The sequence below is a fragment of the Macrobrachium rosenbergii genome, chromosome 48 (assembly GCF_040412425.1).
Source record: "Macrobrachium rosenbergii isolate ZJJX-2024 chromosome 48, ASM4041242v1, whole genome shotgun sequence".
Lineage (NCBI taxonomy): Eukaryota > Metazoa > Arthropoda > Malacostraca > Decapoda > Palaemonidae > Macrobrachium > Macrobrachium rosenbergii.
The window spans coordinates 30,538,627-30,561,752 of record NC_089788.1 but is presented as its reverse complement, the minus strand read 5'-3'; the positions used below and the strand labels follow the sequence as shown (position 1 = coordinate 30,561,752).

The 23,126-nt window shown below is 36.0% G+C and overlaps 7 non-coding genes across 7 annotated transcripts; all 7 read right to left on the bottom strand.

Moving 5' to 3' along the window:
* Nucleotides 1–12,231: 12,231 nt before the first annotated feature.
* Nucleotides 12,232–12,305, bottom strand: TRNAN-GUU (transfer RNA asparagine (anticodon GUU)). Its single transcript has one exon. It is a non-coding gene; the product is annotated as a tRNA-Asn (tRNA).
* Nucleotides 12,306–14,245: 1,940 nt separating this feature from the next.
* Nucleotides 14,246–14,319, bottom strand: TRNAN-GUU (transfer RNA asparagine (anticodon GUU)). Its single transcript has one exon. It is a non-coding gene; the product is annotated as a tRNA-Asn (tRNA).
* Nucleotides 14,320–15,328: 1,009 nt separating this feature from the next.
* TRNAN-GUU (transfer RNA asparagine (anticodon GUU)) lies at nt 15,329–15,402 on the bottom strand. Its single transcript has one exon. It is a non-coding gene; the product is annotated as a tRNA-Asn (tRNA).
* A 543-nt stretch (nt 15,403–15,945) lies between these two features.
* Nucleotides 15,946–16,021, bottom strand: TRNAN-GUU (transfer RNA asparagine (anticodon GUU)). The gene has a single exon. It is a non-coding gene; the product is annotated as a tRNA-Asn (tRNA).
* Nucleotides 16,022–19,189: 3,168 nt separating this feature from the next.
* TRNAN-GUU (transfer RNA asparagine (anticodon GUU)) lies at nt 19,190–19,264 on the bottom strand. Its single transcript has one exon. It is a non-coding gene; the product is annotated as a tRNA-Asn (tRNA).
* Nucleotides 19,265–20,413: 1,149 nt separating this feature from the next.
* Nucleotides 20,414–20,488, bottom strand: TRNAN-GUU (transfer RNA asparagine (anticodon GUU)). The gene has a single exon. It is a non-coding gene; the product is annotated as a tRNA-Asn (tRNA).
* Nucleotides 20,489–21,639: 1,151 nt separating this feature from the next.
* Nucleotides 21,640–21,714, bottom strand: TRNAN-GUU (transfer RNA asparagine (anticodon GUU)). Its single transcript has one exon. It is a non-coding gene; the product is annotated as a tRNA-Asn (tRNA).
* Nucleotides 21,715–23,126: the final 1,412 nt, after the last annotated feature.

Here is a 23,126-nt window from a genome sequence, read left to right as displayed (position 1 = left end):
ATTCCAGTTGGCTGTTGAAGGTTCGCATCTATTATCATCGGGGTGTCAGTCATCGAACAGGATTAGCTTTATGTAAAAAGGAATTCTCATCAGTACGCAACCATACAGTAAAATGTACACATAATATTACACATTCTCGAGTCCGTCTTCATTAAACAGTTATCACCAACCCTCAACAACCATTCAACTGCTGTACAATTAAATATTGCCTAATAGACCATTCGTCCATTCTACCTTCTCGCCTCTTTGTGTTTGCCTCCCCTTGCGTCAAAAAATCAACAATAATTTATTCAGTCTTTTACATGCTTCTGTGCCGGTGAGTTCTCGTCTCGATGTTTTTTGCTTTTTTACTTTTTGTAATTATATACAGAAATTTTTGCTTGTTAGGATTAATGTTAAATACTTTTTTCTGTCTTTAGGAATAACGTAATTTCTCAGATGTTTACTTGTGGTTTTTGTATTAATGTTCCGGTTTTCCCCTTTTTCTCTCTCTGAACGTGTCATTACACTTAGGAGCTTTGTTCTATGATGTTAATTTCGTGTTTAATTATTTACCATTTTACTTTCATCTAACATTTGAAGCTCATTGATGTACTGATTATTATTTATTTTTAAGAATAATTTACTACTGTGCTCCAATTTAGTCCGATCTCTGATGTATGGATATTTCATTTTCTCTGCTTTTAGCCCTGAAGATGGGATTTGTATCCCGAAACGTAAGTGATGGAAATAAATTTAAATAGCTCCATCATTCGTTTGTGTTTGACATGAATATACAAGTGTGATATAAAACTGACAATTTTTTAATAGTTGTACGTGTATAGATATAGTAGATTAAGAATCGATATATCAAATCGGCCTGTTTAGGAGATGTGAAGGTTCTTGTTTATATAAACATTCAAATATATGTGTTGATATATTTTGAAGAAATAGTTTGAGCTACAGATGCGCATGTGCCACATCGTCGCCCGTGGTTGGATAAACGAGTTGAAACCGACTCTCGTGTCAGACGACACCACATTGTTTCCTAAACATTTCCATTGTGATCACTAGTGCTTAGTCAGCCAGCACCGTCATTTATTATAATAACACTCGGTTACAACTCATTTTATATCGGCGTTGAATCTATAATTTGCATCATGGTATTTTAAATATTTGAACACTTGCACTAGATAGGGTTAAACCGACATTACTCAGGCGAAATTTCACGCTGCAAGCAACGCTTCTGGTTGCACATTTCCATGAGCTGCTCACGAAATCTGGTACGTAGTACCATCTACAGTCACCTGATTCATCGAGCAAGCTGTAGAAGGGTCGTCAACCAGTTACTCTGGCCAAACTTTGCACAGAAAAAATTTAAGCCGTAGAATATTGTAATTCTGATCATTGTCTACATGATTGCTATAATTATACACATACCACATCAATTCTGGCTATCTCTAGAAAAGCTGCCGTCAGCTCCAGGGCTACATCAGTATACAGATGTTTTGTCAGCAAAATGTTTGAATAAGATGAATATTATCTCCATCCCAGTTAAAACCTAGACCGAATGTAAACTTCCGCATGCAATAGTTGTGCTGTTATTATAGGTTTTGTTAAGCAATTTCATCCAGAAAAGTCCAAGTCGCCAAGCAGTGATCAGTGAAACTGAATCGGCTTTTCTCGACAAGTGTGGCGGGAAACTGCTTGCTGCGTGAACTTCCGCCCGTGCAATAGCCTTTTAAACACAGAAGCAGCTTATTCAATACGAATCCTTGATCTCAGGTGAGTGATCGCTGATGTGACAGTACTGTGCCACACTTTTCTTTCATCTGACTGAAGAACGATATAGGACACTTGGTGGAAGTGTGTATTGTTATCAGAAATTAATTACGTTCAGATCAAATAGGTCATCAAATAGGCTCCCTTTTTTCATTACATTTTGCTATAAAATGATAAGCTTGGCATTAAATGTGAATGGCGCCGACCGCCCATTCGACTGGCATGGTAAAATAGACGGACTATATATAGTACGTATATATCCATCACCGTCGTGATGACGTAGGGAGGGTCCAGATGCTAAAATCATTGGTTTGTAGTTCATTTTTACGAAAGTTAATTATGAAAACCGAAAGATGGTCATAAGAAAGGTTGTCCAGATTGAAATACACTTATTTTTTAAGCATTTCATACCAAATAAAATAATAGAACGAAATGTTCCACAGAGAGATTTCTCGGAAACGGTGCGATATATTTGGATGGATACACCTCACCAGTCGTCGTGGATAATCCTAGTTTTCTTCCTGACTTCCTGAAGGTCAGTTTAATCTCTCTGTTTGTTTGGTTGTTATTTTTAAGGTCTATTGTGATAATGGAAGATGCGTTGTTATTTTACGAGCAGATATATTTACAAACTCCATATAAGGGATATTATTGTGTGTGTATGTTTAAAGATTACTGATATATATATATATATATATATATATATATATGATGCATAATCAGAGAGGTATACGGCTACATATAACCAGTTATGTATGTATGAGAGAGAGAGAGAAGAGAGAGAGAGTATTAACGGTTGACAAAAGTCATATATTCCTAGTCTAAAGAATATTCTCAAGATTTTGCATATATATTAATAAATCTAATTCAGAATAAACATCACAAAATTTATGGATAATTCTGGTCACATTGTACTGAAGGTTGGAATGTCTCTCATTTTGCAAAATATAACACATTTGTCGATATCCTCGAATTAGTCACAGTTGTAGACCTTTCCTTCCTCTCATCTCGAGAATTGCTTTCCCAAGTAGCCTATTTCTTCAGTGTCTCGTGCTTCCATGCAGATTTGTTCAGCTTTGGCTTTAGTGAGGGTTGTTGCCTCTGCTGTACGCTGCACTGCTTAGCATACCTTGTAACAGGATTCCTTTTCGCTTTTTTAACGATGAATATTTTGAAAGGTGGTAAATGATTTCTCGTGCTTGACCTCGAAGGCCCCACGGTGACGAGCTTTGACAGTCCATAATGCCTGAAGAACACAGGGTGTATGGTTCTCTAAGCCGATATTACACAGACAAAATTTCACACGGCAAGTAGTGTTTCTGATAGGAGATTTCCATGAGCTGCTCACGAAATCAATTACGCACTACCAAAAACTGATACGTCGATCAAGCTGTGGAAGAACCAACAACCCATTCACGTGGCCATACTAGCATGGACAAAACTAGGTCCCAGAATACGAGTATTGTAATAAAGTTCAGTGACTACACAAATACTATGATTAAACCCAGATCTGCATCAATTCCAGTTATCTCTAGAAATGCTGCCGTCAGCTCCAGGGCTACATTAGTATATAGATGTTTCTACAGCAGTGTTTTTGAATAGAATATTTGGGGAGCCACAAGACTGGATTCTCCCGTATTTTTTTTTTTTTTTAAGAAGGATGCTTCCGATTCAGTTGTCCAGTGCAATGCCGTTGTTTTGTCCAGTTGACACAAACACATGCAGCAGTTTTTCAGTTAAGACCTTAACCTAGTTTAAACTTATGCATAAAATAATTATGTTGTTGGCGTAGATTTTGTTAAGCAATTTCATCCAGCAAAGTCCAAATCGTCAAGCAGTGATTAGTGACATTGAATCGGACGAAACTGGCGTTCCCTAAGCAATTACGGAGGGAGACTGCATGCTGCTTGAAATTTCGCCCGTGCAGTAGCTACTTTAAACACTGATGCAGCTTATTAAATACGAATCCTTTAGCTTAGATGAGTGATCGTAGACGTGGTAGCGCTGTGCCACGTTTCTCTTTCTTCTGGCTGAAGAATTTTATTCCCTTCAGTGAGCAAAACCGGGTCTCTTTCCTCATTACGTATTCCTATAAAATGATAGGTTTGACAACGCATGTAAATTGCGCGAATCTCCTCTTCGACCAGCATGGTAAAATAGACGATTATAGTATCCATCACCGTTAAGCACTGTGATCAACTATTCCGTCATGGCGGCGCAGGGAGGGCGAGGGGCAGAAAGCCACGATCAGCATATTCACAAGAGTAGGGCTGATCGTTTATTTAATAAGAAAGTTGATTTTGAAAACCGATAGGTGGCCATAAAAAAATGATTAATGGAAATTAAACGATATCTTGGCCCTTCATATCACCTATGAGTAATGAAAAAAAAAATGTTTTAGATTTGGTACAAATGCTGCCACATCTGTGGGAAACAAAGCCAAGTCAATTTGGTTGGATACACCCAATTAGTTATTCTGAATACTCCTAGCTTTCCCCTTAGCTTTCTGAATGTCAGTGTAATCGCTTTTAACAGTTTGTCATTCATCTCTCTCTCTCTCTCTCTCTCTCTCTCTCGTTTGGTTTGAAACGTTTGTGAAAGGTTCATAAGCTATCTCATATTTGATCATTAATATTGGTCTGAAAATAAATACCTTCTTGTCTTACTGATAAAAAAAAATAGAAATGCGTTACGATAAACAATGGATGAGAGATAGAGAGGTGCTGGGTGAGAAAAAGGATTTGGAAAGCGATATGAGTAAATTCCAAAGAGTGACCTTTAATGAGGAAAGAGTTTAGTGTACAGTAGATCTGATAAGAATGCATTGTATCCCCCGCCCTACCTGCGCTATCTCAACTGAATTTCTGTACTATAACGAAGATCCATGCGCAAGGATCTTGACTATAACAAGTACTTTTGATAAAAAAGAGAGCCAGTGAAGTGGAATATGTAAAAGTATAGAGGGATAGCTTAATAAACAATATTACAACAGAATTGTGAGAATAATTTTATAATATTTTGAAGGGATCCCAGTTCGTAACATTTATGATATGAAAGATATCATTTTCAAACACGATTTGTTTTATTATAACCAATTTCCATTATTATCATTATTTTATGCAAAGCCAGTATAATGCATTGTGTTCCCGTGCGGGCTTGAACAGCTTTTAACCTTTTCGTTGATAGGCGAATGCGCCAAGCGAATGTGCCACAGACCCTCAGAAGCGGGAGCGAATCATTGCATGGGTTTAATTAATAATGGTGTATATGTACATATGCCATGCACGAGTAAAATGCATTGCGCAATATGAGGTGGCTCGAACCACCAACCTTTTAGTTACCGGCCCAACGCGCTAACCGAGTGTGCCACGTAGGTATATGGTCAAAGGAATAGTTACTTGGTCTTGATTAATAATGGTGTATATTTACAGTTATTATTAAAGAGGAAAATGCATTGTGCCCCAAGTGAGTTCGAACCACCTACCTTTTATGTCAGCAGCGAATGTGGTAACCGTTTGTGCCAAGGAGGCAAGAAGGGGAGGGTTTCATAACTTGGGGTAGATTAAAATTAATAATGTCTCCGGGTGGGTTGCAGGCAATGTCTCAGTCCTCCTTGAGATTGTATGGTAAGAGGACAGCCATGGTCGCTCCCCTTACGCCAGAAGATATGGAGACACTGTGTCTGAGTACAGCTGGTGTATTGGTAATGATGTTCACCAAAAAGAAATGCAATCAAAAAAAAAAAAATGGACTAAAGACTGGTTGTTGAAAAGACAAAAGCTTTCTCACACCAGCATCTTGTTAGAACTATTATTTGAAAAAGGCGACCGGTTCAACTGTCTTTGAATGGATCATGAGACTTATTTGGAATTGCTCGCAGTAACGGAGTCGCAACTGGACGAAGATACGAGGATTTGAAATTTACCACCGTCATTTCCGATCAGTCACTGGGGAAAATCATAACTGAAACTTCCAAAGCAATATGGCCTTCACTGAAGCACCAGTATTCGAAGGTAAACAAGTTACAATGGCAAACAAAAATTTAATTTCAATTGATATATATATATATATATATATATATATATATATATATATATATATATATATATATATATATATATATATATATATATATATATATATATTTCTGTGTGTGTTTTACAAAAACTAATCTGATTATACTTAATCTTCACTCTGTATATATAAAATATATATTTAATAATAGTTTAAAAAAATCATCTTTTGTACTTAACATGTTGGCACACACACACACACACACACACACACACACACACACACATATATATATATATATATATATATATATATATATATATATATATATATATATTCAAAACATTTTTAGCTTGATGATGGTCCAGGTTGTGTTCAAGTTATTGTTGGCGGTTCAAAATTGGAACAATTCATCTGATTCTTAAACAGTTGTAGGAACTGGTGATTCATTTGTAACCTTAGTATTAAGCGTAACTCCACCAGTCTGACCTAAAAAAATTACTTCATTAATTAGTTTCAGGGCATATGGTTGCATCTCTTCTGGAACTTTTGTCAGATTGACTGTGATATTTTTTCCAAAAATATCATATGCATCCTCTTGATGCACAGTTGAAAGTGTATTCGTTATTGTTGCCAGTGCTTCCTCGGTATCTGCTGGTCCAAATTTCTACTTTTCTTCTTAGCTGGGGGATTATTATGATCTTCACTAGTTAATGCCAAAAGAGTATCTTCATTTTCACTCCGTTCGTTCGTCTGGGACTGAGTGTTTAGGGGCTGACTGCCGTTACCTCTCCTGCGAAATCAGTTGAGGTTATAGAAGTTAGTAAAGGTATAACTGACTCAATTTCATTACAGTAATTTTAAGTATATACAGTACATGCTTGTGTACTTGGGTAGGTAAGAAGTATAAAGGTTTCAAATACATGTAGACTTAAATCACGTTTTCATAAACTTTACTTATTTTTATAATGATGCTTGTATGTGTTTCAGTTTCCAAGCAGTATAAAGGAATGGAAAGGCATAGGTAAGGGCTACGAACAGTCTTGCAATTTTCCACATTGCCGTGGAACAGTGGATGGCAAACATATGATTGTTCCCCCTAGTGGATTTGGATCATTCTGTTATAATTATAAAGGGTGTCAGTCTCGTTCTGATGGCAATAGTCAATAGTAGTTATGAATTCATTATGGTTGACTTTGGTGTTAATGGAAGAATCTCTTAATGAAGGGTTGATCGAAAATTTACGCTTTTATCAGTTACTGCGTGAAGATAGCTTACCAATTCCTTCAGCCTGAAACTGCAATGAATTCAAATATAAGTCTGCCTTGTATTTTTGTTGGAGGTGAAGCCTTTGCACTGCGCAAGGACTTTATGAAACCATTCAATCAAAAGGAATTAAATCATGACAAGAAAAATTTTAACTACAGGTTATCCAGAGCTCGTAGATTAGTAGAGAATGTGTGTGGAATCTTGGCATCAAGGTTCCGAATGTTTCACTCTCTAGTCAATTTATGGCCTACTGCTGTTTGTACAATTTCAATCGAAAAAAGCGTGGTGCTCTCTGTGTATGCGGCACCAGATGGTGCATCTGAACCAGATAGTTGCACAACAGTGCCAAACATTCCATTTCTTAATTTGCGTGAAGGATACTACAGGCGTGCAACAGAAGAGGCTAAACAGCTAAACAAGCTCGTGAGCAATTTATGAACTATTTCAGTACTGATGCAGTATCCTGGCAATAGCAGATTGATACAATGAAGTGATTGGTGTGTGTGTGTATAAAATAAATAAATAAATAAATAAATATATATATATATATATATATATATATATATATATATATATATATATATATATATATATATAAATTGTTGTAATTTTAAAGCTGGGGTCTTGCTAGATCAATGGGGTATACTAGGATGCTGCGCAACTTACCTTAATTACCACAAAAACCTGGCCTTGGGGACAGCTCAAATTACAAACAACAAAAATGCCTGAAAGGCTACTTCAGGGGGGAAGTGATTAGATAAACTCTGGGGTTTAACTTAATTCATTATATTTACAAAAAAAAACACATCAAAAGACTGATAGCGTAATTCTGGGGTAATGAAGCGAAAGCACATGAAGGAAATTCCTGGAGGGGGCAGATTTGGGATCCACTTCAAAGTTGTTGATAAAGAAGCAGCGAGGGTCTGCTACGCACACGAAGTGACTCAGTTCCACAGCTGGGTAGTCATCCTGCAATTGAACACTTACGGTTACTTAACTGGGACTAACACTGTAATGAGGGAATCGACGAATTGCATGGAAGATGCTTAGACTGAACTCGATTCCCGTGACTCGAACATCAGGCGATTACCTTACTCTTCTCGTAAATGCTTTGCAAATTAAACAGCACAAAATATACACAATACAGGTCTCACTGTGATTATATCGCACTGTGAAATGACAGGAAACACAGTCGGAGGAGAACAGGGAAATGTGGCTGACAAAAACCTTAAATCCTGGTACATTACCTTTCTTTTAGGAGCTGAAGTTCTCTTCTTATTGGGGGAGGGGGCAGTGAAGGAGGGAATTAATCTACATCAAAAGTTACTTTTCTGCCAGCCACGTGTTTGGAAATGGCAGTGGATGGAGCAAGGGCTGGAGCTCTGGTACCCGTGGTGGCGCTGACAAGTCTAAGGGCGGGCGTCGCGTCCCAGGCTCTTATATAGCGACGGAAGTTACAGCTTTTCCTCCTAGATGTCGTTGTGATCACTCTGCCCCATGTGGGAACTGCGGGGCTGCATGGGTTCAAATTCAAAATGGTGGAATGCACCAGTCCGCCCACCAGCTGGCCTGCTTTGGGTGACGATTAGCTCTCGGCAGGAATTTGCACCTGGAATTAAGGGATTTCAACAGCACGGTGGACAAGAAAGGATTGAAAGGGGTTTCCCCCCAAAAAAAGGCTGTGGGGGAGAGGTTTTAGGGGCGAATTTCTCAGTGAATCATACTAAATTTGCCTTATTTAATTACTTAATCCTTTTACTTTAAATTTAGTGTAAAAAAATGTGGCATAGAAGGTATTATTCATAATATATATATATATATATATATATATATATATATATACATATATATATATATATATATATATATATATATATATATATATATATATATATATATATATATATATATATATATATTATATATATATATACATATGTAATACATATATATACATATATGAATATAAGATATGCCATAAAACACTATTTAAATATTGAAACCATATATTTCTGGCATATATATATATATCTGTATATATATGTTCACTGGTAGAATATTCTATAGTGAACATATATATACATATATATATGTATATGCCGTATAATATATATGGTTTCAACACTATTTAAATAGTGTTTTATAACCCTTCTTATATTCATATTACACTAAAGTATTACAGGAAAGACATTCATATATATATATATATATATATATATATATATATATATATATATATATATATATATATATATATGTATGTATATATATATGTATATATATATATATATGTATATATATATATATATATATATATATATATATATATATATATATATATATATATATATATATATATATATACACACACACACATATATATGTTTGTGTGTATGTATATATATATATATATATATATATATATATATATATATATATATATATATATATAATCTGTGTATTGCACGTTATTTCTACAACTATGCAGTTCCTTCAGGCCCAGCCCTCTGAGAGCTGATATCATGTTTTAAAAAGTGCATTATGGAAAAGATTGAATTTATATTTTCATGTATGTTATTGCAACTATTTATTCATGCATTTAATGTGCGTAAATATGGAAATACTCTATTGTAATTATTGTAATAAACATGACCGTATTTGTATTGGGAGCTGTACCTCACCTCATCAATATTGTTCACCGATTCTCTTGGAGTTTCCTGGTCCTTGAGGAACATCTGTGATTGAAAATACCATAATGTTGGATGGTATAAATCCTCGCTGCTGGCACCTGACTTCTGCGAGTTGATTACGTTTTTGTATTCTTTTCTAATTGAACAACGCATGTTGTTAATTTTTTTGGCTACTGTGTCTTTAGTAGCTGAACTGTCTCTTTCTCGTAATTTTGAAACTAAAATGTCATAAGACGCTGCATTTTTATGTCGGTCAGAATAGCCAGCAGTGTTTATCTTGTGTATTAAAGCCTGTCCTCTACTGTATATAGTCCAATAAACTGCAACCAAAAGGCCTTCTCTTCCTGTGAAGTCGACACCACTAATCAATACACAGACAACTGCAATCTTCGAAATTTATGCTAGACTGATATTTCACTTCACACCTCCCCACACGCGATAAAATAAGTTGTCAGTAGGCTAGTTTTTCGGTAATTACGTCAATTCATCATTTCACACCACAAGCCCATCATTCAGTACAAACTAACCCCATGCATGCTCAAACTGGCTTGCAAACCTCTAGTTTGACAGTTCAACTGACACTTAGTGTGAGCGTGTATGGGGGCCTTAAGAATCACCTGAATACTCATTATTCAAGAGTACAGTGCATGTGCCCCCGCGTGAGCTCGAACCACAAATCTTTCGATTAACAGTTGAACTCGCTGACAGTGGCCATGGTCGAAATAAGACCGTGGCATAGAAGGAACGTATCATCACTTGGTCTTGACTGATAATGGTTCTATCTCTCCCTTGGGCGGAATTGACTTTACTCTTTCGGGCAAACGCGCTAGCTGATTGTACCATGGATGTATGGAAGAGAGGGTTTTTTTATTTGGTCTTGACTGATAAAGGTGTATCTTTATCACGTCTAGAACCTATGACGTCCACATCTGCTGTCGCACAGACACGAGAGGCCACTTAAGGAAGATGTAAAAAATTTTTATTGCCAACCAGGAATTTTAGCGACCTTGTTAGCATTATTGCAAGCAAATGCAGAGACATTGGTGGTTATTGACGAAAATTGTGGCCTTATGATTGGTGAGATGAGTTTGCATAAAAATGGAGTTATGTAGCTTTACATTAAAGGATGTGCCATACAAGGTGCATGGAAAAGTTCAGGTAATCAAGTTTCGTGGTCTTACAGGGAAATGGCGACAGACAATCTATTCTCGATGAGATCAGAACAAAAAGGGTAACGTGTTATTAGAAATATCAACAGCAGGGTATGATGGGTACCTTGTTGTAATAGTGGTGCACGGCATGGGAATTACCATTCTTCGTATATGGAAAGTATGTAAAATTGATCATCGTGAAAATAAGAAATCTTCCCGTAAACCGCAGAGGTAAATCAGAAAGCTTTGGTAATTTCTAACGTTCTCTACCGAGCACAACAAGTTAAAAACAAATTTAGTTGCCTCAGATTTTTTCTAAGTATTTCAGGTGCTAGTATCTGTATTGCAGATGCATGTATATATGCGTGAAGTGTTAAGTGAAGCTAATTCAGAATATGGTTTAGTTTATAAATTTCAAGAAATGCATGCAAAAATGAGAGGTAAGGCAAGACCGATAATTAAATAATTAGGATTATTGTTATCTATATCACTTGCTAGTTAACTAAACTATTATGGAAAAAGGGTCTACTAGAATGTTAACACTGGCAACAAACATCAGGATTTTTTCCTTTACTGAACGATGGATTTAATGTGAAGAAGTCTTCTTTAATAAAAGGAGAGTAATGCTTTTGCTATTGACCTAGACAAACTTGTGCATTTGCATAACCCCCATTACCTTATGCAATGTACAGTACTTGTGTATCTGTGAGTACTGTTTAAGATAAAATTCCAGCAACAGGGTGTTCTTAAGTTTTACAAAGGATTCATTACTTTTTATGCCAATCATTGCCATGTATGTAATGCAAAATGTCTTATAATTTCGACAACTTTCAGTAACTCGAAGATAATTTCGACAACTTTTAGTAACTCAGGATTCTCATGATCATTTGAGGATGCGTTAAGCAAATGAATGGTTGTTTTAAACATCTAAATACAGTGGCATTGAAAGTGAATTTGAAAAAATTGTTGTTTGTATGTAATGTTGTCACATGAAAAGAATCGTCTTATGAATCTGAGATTGGACATGAGATAAGAAAAACATATATGAATTGGAGGGAGCTTTTCATGCTTAGACACCATTCTATATGTTCAGGAACAAATGTCATAATATTAGAGAATACGAAATGACGAGGTCAAACTTGTATGGGGAAACGACAGGAAAGGGAACAACTGAGACAGTTGCTGTGGTCAAGCATTGTATAATTTTACTTCTTACACTATATTTCTTCGTAAGGTTCGGTTGATGAATACAAAAAAAAAAAAATTCCCAAACCACTTTGCAATTGTCCATCACCATACAGAAGTACAAGATACAAGGGAGTTGTCCATCACAGTAAAATGTATTGCGCCCCCGGGTGGGCTCGAACCACCAACCTTTCGGTTAACAGCCGAACGCGCTAACCGATTGTGCCACGGAGGCATGTAAGCGAGGCCGCCATCATTTGATCTTGATTGGATATAAGAGTGAAATGCTTTACGTCCCCGCTTGGACTCAACCACCTTCGGGTGAACAGCCGAACGTGCCAGTCGATTGTGTCACCGAGGCAGGGAAACCATCAGTTATTTTATTAGATCATGATGGACGTCTGAATCTCAGACCCTTTAACTGTAAATTAAAACGTTTATTTACATTGTGAGAATATATACTGTACACACATTATATATATATATATATATATATATATATATATATATATATATATATATATATATATATACATTATATATATATATATATATATATATATATATATATATATATATATATATATTATATATACATATATATATATATATATATATATATATATATATATATATATATATATAGAGAGAGAGAGAGAGAGAGAGAGAGAGAGAGAGTAGAGATGAGATTTTTCTCGTTTTGTTATCAGTATTTTCCGTCTGGTCACTTAGGCTGTATTCCTCTTGTGGCCTTGAGAGGCATGCTGAAACAATAGCGTTGTTTCCTCACCAATTTCCACTTCACTAACATCTCCATTTCTGATGTTCATTTTATAAAAATCACAATGGCGAGACCGCCTCGTATCTGTCGTTGCATCGCTTATGTTGAATGTGTTCTGTTGTATTTATTACAAGACAGTGACCACGAATCAACTACTTTGGTAAAAAGAGCTAGTGAAATTTACCTAAGCATCAGTTATATATAATTTATGTTCTTTATTCACCTCTTACAAAGCACCAAATAATATTAAGAATAGAAGTAAAATGAAGTTATAATGTACAATTAAACTAAACAGTCACAGATTTCAAAACTGCAATAAAATTGTCTTGTATTTAAGAGAAAGTGGCATCTAATTCAGACAGAAATAATTATCTGTTCATTATTTTCTTGGAAAACTTTGCCCTAAATATGATATTTTGATTACATTTAACCAGACAGAGAAGTTTCCAGTTTCAGATATTACTAACCGATAGGCGATTCTTATATTGAAGGCTTCTAGCAATCAAACCATCTACGGATTAAATAACCACAGGCTCCCATACCGAAATGTGTGTGTTTTTATTTTTTTTTTTAGATTTCCATATCCATTATTTATCGCCTTAATTACAGAACCCATTAGGAGGTAGTGACGCCAGTGCACCTCACGTGGAGTACTATAGACATTACTTTATTTAAGTTTCTTTGCAGCATCCCTTCAGCCCCTAGCTGCAACCCCTTACATTCCTTTTACTGCGAGGTTCTCATCCTGTTACACCTTTCAAACCTTTTTACTGTCAATTTCCGTTCAGTGTTGAATGACCTCATAAGTCCCAACGCTTGTCCTTTGGCAAAAATTCTACATTCTATTCTTATTCGCAGAAGTCACCGTTTCTTCAAGAAACTAAACTAAGGGTGCAGGACACTCAGGCATGAGTAAAATGCAAAAGCTCTCCCAGGTGGGCTTGAACCACCAACCTTATAGGTAACATCCAGACACACTAACCGATTGTGCCACGGAGACATGGATGGTATAATATCATTTTTGGTCCTGACTGATAACAGTATTTTTCTATACATATCATTCAAGAACAAAATGCATTGCACCACTTGGGTGGGCTTGAACCACCAACCTTTCAATTAACAGCCGAACAGTGTAACCGGTTGTGCTGAGGAGGCTTAGAAGGGTAAATGTCATTTTTTGGTCCTGAATTACACTAGTATTTCTCTAAATATATCATTCAAGAACAAAATGTACTGCTTCCCCAGGTGGGCTTGAACCACCAACCTTTCGGTTAACAGCTGAACTCGCTAACTGATTGTGCCACGGAGGCTTAGAAGGGTAAATGTCATTATTCGGTCATAAATGACAATAGTATTTCTCTAAATATATCATTCAAGAACAAAATGTATTGTTGTGTCCCTGGGTGGGCTTGAACCACCAACCTTTCAGTTAACAGCCGAATGCGCTAACCGATTGTGCCACAGAGGCTTAGGAAGGTAAATGTCATTATTTAGTCCTGAATGACAACAGTATTTCACCAAATATATCATTCAAGAACAAAATTTATTGCACACCCTGGAGGGCTTGAACCACCAACCTTTTGGTTAACAGCCGAACGCACTAACCGATTGTGCCACGGAGGCTTAGAAGGGTAAGTGTCATTATTTGGTCCTGAATGACAATAGTATTTCTCTAAATATATCATTCAAGAACAAAATGTATTGCATTTTTGATTGGGTTTGAACCACCAACCTTTCGGTTAACAGCTGAACACGCTAACCAATTGTGCCACAGAGGCTTACAAGGGTAAGTGACATTATTTGGTCCTGAATGGCAATAGTATTTCTCTAAATATATCATTCAAGATCAAAATGTATTGCGCACCTGGGTGGGCTTGAACCACCAACCTTTTGGTTAAAAGCTGAATGCCCCAACCAATTGTGCCACAGAGGCTTAGAAGGGTAGGTGTCATTATTTGGTCCTGAATGATAATAGTATTTCTCTAAATATATAATTTAAGAACAAAATGTATTGCGTTTCTGGGTGGGTTTGAACCACCAACCTTCTAGTTAACAGCCGAACATGCTGACCGATTGTGCCACAGAGGCTTTGAAGGGTAAATGTCATTATTTGGTCCTGAATGACAACAGTATTTATCTAAATATATCATTCAAAAACAAAATGTATTGGGCCCGGGTGGGCTTGAACCACCAACCCTTTGGTTAACAGCCGAATGCACCAACCGATTGTGCCATGGAGGCTTAGAATGAGAAGTGTCATTATTTGGTCCTGAATGACAATAGTATTTCTCTAAATGTATAATTCAAGAACAAAATGTATTGCATCCCCAGGTGGGCTTGAACCACCAACCTTTTGGATAACAGCCGAAGGCGCTAACCGATTGTGCCACAGAGGCTTAAAAGGGTAAGTGTCATTATTTGGTCCTGAATGACAATAGTATTTCTCTAAATATATCATTCAAGAACAAAATGTATTGCGCCCCCGGGTGGGTTTGAACCACCAACCTTTCGGTTAACAGCCGAACGCGCTAACCGATTGTGCCACGGAGGCTTACAAGGGTAAATGTTATTATTTGGTCCTGAATGACAACAGTATTTCTCCAAATACATCATTCAAGAACAAAATGTATTGCACACCCAAATGGGCTTGAACCACCAACCTTTTGGTTAACAGCTGGACCTGTTAACCGATTGTGCCACGGAGGCTTAGAAGCATGTGTCATTATTTTGTCCTGAATGACAATAGTATTTATTTAAATATATCATTCAAGAACAAAATGTATTGCGCCCCCTGGGTGTGTTTGAACCACCAACCTTCCGGTTAACAGCTGAACATGATAGCCGATTGTGCCACTGAGGCTTACAGGGGTAAGTGTCGTTATTTGGTCCTGAATGACAATAGTATTTCTCTAAATATATCATTCAAGTACAAAATATATTGTGCCCCCAGGTGGGCTTGAACCACCAACCCTTTGGTTAACATCCGAACGTGTAAACCGATTGTGCCACGGAGGCTTGGAATGGGAAGTGTCATTATTTGGTCCTGAATGACAATAGTATTTCTCTAAATGTATAATTCAAGAACAAAATGTATTGCATCCCCAGGTGGGCTTGAACCACCAACCTTTTGGATAACAGCCGAACGCGCTAACCGATTGTGCCACAGAGGCTTAAAAGGGTAAGTGTCATTATTTGGTCCTAAATGACAATAGTATTTCTCTAAATATATCATTCAAGAACAAAATGTATTGCGCCCCCGGGTGGGCTTGAACCACCAACCTTTGGTTAACAGCCGGGTTTGAACTAACCGATTGTGCCACGGAGGCTTAGAAGGGTAAGTGTCATTATTTGGTCTTGAATGATAATAGTATTTCTCTAAATATATCATTCAAGAACAAAATGTATTGCATCCCCAGGTGGGCTTGAACCACCAACCTTTTGGTTAACAGCAGAACGAGCTAACCGATTGTGCCACGGAGGCTGGGAATGGTAAGTGTCATTATTTGGTCCTGAATGACATTAGTATTTCTCTATATCATTCAAGAACAAAATGTATTGCGCCCCCAGGTGGGCTTGAACCACCAACCTTTTGGATAACAGCCGAAAACGCTAACCTTGTGCCATTTGGAGGCTTAAATGGGTGTCATTATTTGTTCCTTCAAGAATGACAATAGTATTTCTTAATAAATATATCATTCAAGAACAAAATGTATTCATTATATGGTGAATGACAATAGGGCTTGAACCACCAACCTTTCCCCTAGGTGGGCTTGAGCCAAAGCGTAACCGATTGTTATTGGAGGCTTAGAATGGTAAGTGTCATTATTTGGTCCTGAATGACAATAGTATTTCTCTAAATATATCATTCAAGAACAAAATGTATTGTTATGGGCTTGAAACATTAAATTCGGTTAACAGCTGAAACAGCTAACCGATTGCATTGGATAGAAGGGTAAATGTCATTATTTGGTCCTGAATGACATTGGTATTTTCTCTGCTTATATCATAAAGAACAAAATGTATTGTGTCCCTGGTGGGCTTTGAACCACCAACCTTTCAGTTAACAGCCGAACGCTTAACCGATTGTGTAAGGAGGCTTAGAAGGGTAAATGTCATTATTTGGTCCTGAATGACAATAGTATTTCTCTGTATATATCATTCAAGAACAAATGTATTCTTGAAATTGAACCACCAACCTTTTGGTTAACACTGAATTATAAACCGATAATGACACGGAGGCTTAGAAGTAAGTGTCATTATTTGGTCCTGAATGACAATAATATTTCTCTAAATATATCATTCAAGAACAAAATGTATTGTCACCTGGTGGGCTTGAACCACCAACCTTTTGGTTAACAGCCGAATGGCTAACCTTTTGTGACATTTTGGCTTAGAAGGGTAAACAGCATTATTTGGTCCTGAATGACAATAGTATTTCTCTAAATATATCATTCAAGAACAAAATATATTGCTCACCTGGTGGGCTTGAACCACCAACCTTTCGGTTAACAGCCGAATGTAACCGACATGACAGTGTATTATTTGGTCCTGAATGACAATAGTATTTCTCTAAATATATCATTCAAGAACAAATTCTATTTATTGCTTTGAACCACTAACCTTTTGGTTAACAGCTTGAACCACCTTAACCTGGTCCTGAATGACAATAGTTTTTCTCTAAATATATCATTCAAGAAAAATGTATTTTGTGGCCAGGTGGGCTTGAACCACCAACCTTTGATTAACAGCCAACATATTAACCGATTGTAGGAGGCTTAGAAGGGTAAGTGTCATTATTTGGTCCTGAATGACAATAGTATTTCTCTAAATATATCATTCAAGAACAAATGTATTGCGGCCCCAGGTGGGCTTGAACCACCAACCTTTTTGGTTTAGAAGGAACCATTAACGATTAACAGGCTTAAAAGACTTGAATTATTTTCCTGAATGACAATAGTATTTCTCAAATATATCATTCAAGAACAAAATGTATTGCGCCCCAGGCTTTTGATACCTAACAATACATAATTTTGAACAATTGCTGGGAAATGTCAACCTTATTGTTTTTGACATTAATATTTTGAATGAAATAGTATTTCTCCTGTGTCATTCAAGAACAAAATTTGCAGCCGAAGGTGGTTATTTGAACACCAATGACTTTTTAGTTAATCATTCAAGAAACAAATGTATTGCACCCAGAACCACCAACCTTTGGTTAACAGCTGATTGTACCATTGTAATCACACTTAAATATGTCATTATTTGTCCTGAATGACAATAGTATTTATCTAAATATATCATTCAAGAACAAAATGTATTGTGCCCCCAGGTGGGCTTGAACCACCAACCTTTTATTAACAGCTGAACGTAAACCGATTGTGCCTAGGCTTAGAATATATATTAATGTCATTATTTGAGCCTGAATGACAATAGTATTTATCTAAATATATCATTCAAGAACAAAATGTATTGCAATTTTTCTGGGCTTGAACCACCAACCTTTAAGTTAACAAAAAACCGATTGTGCCATGGAGGCTTAAAGGGTAAGTGTCATTATTTGGTCCTGAATGACAATAGTATTTCTCTTAGTATGTCATTCAAGAACAAAATGTATTGGATCCCCAGGTGGGCTTGAACCACCAACCCTTTGGTTAACATCCCTTTCTCTCTTAACCTCTTTGTTTTTTAACCAATGGTAAATGTCATTTTGGTCTTGAATGACAGCTCTAAATATATCATTCAAGAACAAAATTATTGAGTCAAACAAACAACCTTTGGTTAACAGCTAACCGACGGTGCTACGGAGGCTTAGAATGGTAAGTGTCATTATTTGGTCCTGAATGACAATAGTATTTCTCTAAATATATCATTCAAGAACAAAATGTATTGCTCTCTCCAACCTGGGCTGAACTCTGGAACCTCATTATGGTCTTAACAGCCGAATATATCATTCAAGCAAAATTTAACCCAAATTGGTGCCACGGAGGCTTAAAATATCATTTAAGAAGGGTGTCATTATTTGGTCCTGAATGACAATAGTATTTCTCTAAATATATCATTCAAGAACAAATATTATTGGTTTGACCACCAACCTTTTGGTTAACAGCCGGTTCATTGTCATTTTTGATGGCTTAGAATGTTAAATGTCCTTATTTGGTCCTGAATGACAATAGTATTTCTGAACTATATCATTCAAGAACAAAATGTATTGCTGCCTAACACCAACCTTTGGCCGAATGCTTCTAACTTTTCCACGGAGGTTAGAAGGTAAGTGTCATTATTTGGTCCTGAATGACAATAGTATTTCTCTAAATATATCATTCAAGAACAAAATGTATTGCGCCCCGGGTGGGCTTGAACCACCAACCTTTCGGTTAACAGCCGAACGCGCTAACCGATTGTGCCACGGAGGCTTAGAAGGGTAAGTGTCATTATTTGGTCTTGAATGACAACATTTCTCTATTTCATTCAAGAACAAAATATTGGGGGTGAACACTAACCTTTTGGTTAATTTCCTGACTACAATATCAGTTTATTTTAATAAGTATAAATCATTATTTGGTCCTGAATACATCCATATATTTATATAAATATATATTGAACAAATATGAATATATACCCTAACCTTTTTACCACCAACCTTTCAGCCAGCCAACTTAACCGATTGTGCCACGGAGGCTTAGAAGGGTAAATGTCATTATTTGGTCCTGAATGACAATAGTATTTCTCTAAATATTCATTCAAAATGAACAAAATGGGCTTATTTTTGTCTACATAACCGATTGTGCCTTGTTAAATAAGTGTCATTATTTGGTCCTGATTTATGACAATAGTATTCTCTAAATATATCATTCAAGAACAATATATATATTATATATATATATGAACCCCAACCTTTCTTAATAACCATATTGTGCCACTTACTTAAAGGGTTTCAATGTCATTATTTGGTCCATCCTGACAAAATATTTGTATCTTTATATATCATTCAAGAACAAAATTTGAACACTAACAGTGTAACCTGTGTAGGTTTACAGCCAAACGTTCGTATTTTGTACAAATCTTCTAATTATGGTCCTGAATGACAATAGTATTTCTCTAAATATATCATTCAAGAACAAAATCTATTGCTCTCTGGGTTTGAACCACCAACCTTTTCTCTCTCTCTCTTGTGCCACAGAGGCTTAGAAGGGGTAAGTGTCATTATTTGGTCATTATGACAATAGGCCCAATCTCTAAATGCCTTTCAAGAACAAAAATATTGCAGGTAACCACCAACCTTTTGGTTAACATTAATCACTAACCTTGTGCCAATCTTGGAAGGGTAAGTGTCTTCCTTTGGTCCTGAATGACAATAGTATTTGACTAAATATATTGCAATTCAAGAACAAAAGGTTCAGTCATTTTTGATCCCAAGTTTGGCTTGACCACCAACCTTTTTATTAACAGCCGATACGCGCTAACCAATTGTGCCACATAGGCTTAGAAGGTAAGTGTCATTATTTGGTCCTGAATGACAATAGTATTTCTCTAAATATATGTTATTCAAGAACAAAATGTATTGCGCCCCAGGTGGGCTTGAACCACCAACCTTTCGGTTAACAGCCGAACGCGCTAACCGATTGTGCCACGGAGGCTTGAAAAGTGTCATTATTTGGTCCTTGAATGACAATCAGTTTTCCAAAACAACTGGTTCAATGAACAAAATTAATTTCCCCATTATTCAATACCACATTATTTTCAAGAACAAATGTATAAATTACAACTGCTAAAAATTTATTCCACCTGGCTAAATAATCCAAATGTCATTATTTGGTCCTGAATGACAATAGTATTTCTCAAATATATCATTCATAGAACAAAATGTATTATGCGCCCAGGTCATTTGAACCACCAACCTTTTGGTTAACAGCAACGTAACCGATTGTGCCACGGAGGCTTAGGAACTAAACCAAGTGTCATTATTTGGTCTGAATGACAATGTATTTCTCTAAATATATCATTCAAGAACCCTTTTGTTAACCACCAACCTCAATTTGACTTGTTCAAAATAAATATATCAGAACATTCATATCAGCATTCTTAAGTCTATTGTGCATTTTGTCTCATTTTTTTCTTAAATATATATAGAACATATATATATATAACCTTATATATATTATATATATATATATATTAGAAGGGGTAAGCCATTATTTTCTACATGACTAAACCATTTCTCTTGCTTTATCATTCAAGTCAAAATGTTTGTATCTTTACTTTTCAACCTTTCGGTTTTCAAACATTTGAACACTGATTGTGCCATGTATTAAGAGGAAAGTTCATTATTTTCTGAATGACAATAGTATTTCTTTAAATGATATCATTCAAGAACAAATGTATCTCTCTCTCTCTCTCTCTCCAACCTCTCTAACAGCCCTCTTGTCTCTCTCTCTTAGAAGTAACTCTCTGGTCTCTCTGAGCATTATTATCATTCAAGAACAAATGTATTGCATAAGTCTCGTGCCATTGAAACACAAAATATTGTGCCATGAGGCTTGGAATGGTATCATTATATGGTCTTGAATGAGAATAAGTATTTCTATTTAAATACAAGGGTTCAAGAAACAAAATGTTTGCATCTGAATGACAAAGTTCAGCGTTTAACCACCAACCTTTAGTTGAACTTATCCATCTAACAGTAATTGCCTACATAGGCTTACTGGGTTTCCAGTGTCATTATTTGGTCATGAATGACAATAGTATTTCTCTAAATATATCATTCAAGAACAAAATTAGACTAAACAGTTCGCCCCGGGTGGGCTTGAACCACCAACCTTTCGGTTAACAGCCGAACGCGCTAACCGATTGTGCCACGGAGGCTTAGAAGGGTAAGTGTGCATTATTTGGTCAAAATGAATGATAATAGTATTTCTCTTAATATATCTGGTCAAGAACAAAATGTATTTCCCAATTTCACCTAAACCTACGGTTGCCAGTTAAATGAACCATTTGGTCCTGAATGCATAAATTTCCTAAATATATCATTCAAGAACAAATATATATATCCCCATGATATGAACCACCAACTAATATATATATAACATTACTGCCAATTTTGAAGAAATATGAAGGCCTTTTCTAGTCCTGAATTTTACACCAAACCATTTCTCTTATCTATATATTCAAGAACAAAATGTATTGATTTTGGTGGGCTTGAAATCCACCAACCTTTGTTAACAATTAGCCTGTACAGTTCATATCACAGAGGCTTAGAATTTTGTCTTATTTGGTCTTAATATATAGTATTTCTCTAAATATATCATTCAAGAACAAAATGTATTGCGCCCCGGGCTTGAACCACCAACCTATTAACAGTATGACATTGTATATTATAAGGGTATTCATTATTTGGTCCTGAATGATAACTTTTCATTCAATCATCCTGAAAAATGTTTGTATCTTTATTTTCAAGGCTTTTCAAACATTTGAACACTAATGACAGTGTATGTGTAATGGGTTTGAACCACCAACGGTGAGCTTTACCTTTTCTTAACAGCCTTAAACGGCAAAAGTGTCATATCATAACCTATTTGAACAACCTATACAGGCTCTCTACAGGATAAAATGACAATCTCTTCTCTCTCTCTCTCTCTCTCTCAATTATTATTAAATCATTGCAAGGGGCCCAAGTTTCTTGCCATGAGTTTGTTCATTTAAATTGAACATCTATTATCATTATATCTGAGGGAATTTAGAAAATCTTTTCCATGAAAAATATTTGGTCATTTGACAAATAATAGTATTTCTAAATATATCATTCAAGAACAAATTCATTTTGATGCCCCCAGGTGATGGAACCATCTGTTTGGTTAACAGCGTTGAACCAAATTATTGTGCCACAGAGTTTAATGGTAAGTGTTTTTCCATTCATTAGGTTCTGAATGACAATGACTAACATCAAAATATGTATATTACAAGAACAAAATGTACATTTCGCCCCAGGTGAGCTCAGAACCACCAACCTTTCGGTTAAACAGCCGAACGCTAACCGATTGTGCCACAGAGGCTTGAAAACAATTGTGCACCTTGTGTCATTATTTGGTCCTGAAACTGACAATAGTATATTTCCCTCATTACTAAATATATATAAATTCTGTATAAAAAACAAAATGTATATATATATATGAGTAATTTTGAAGAAATTTCTATATATATTTCTAATCTACTTATTACATTGAACCACAATATATTTTTAACAACCTTCCCTGTTTAGTTAGAAGGGTGATTTATTGT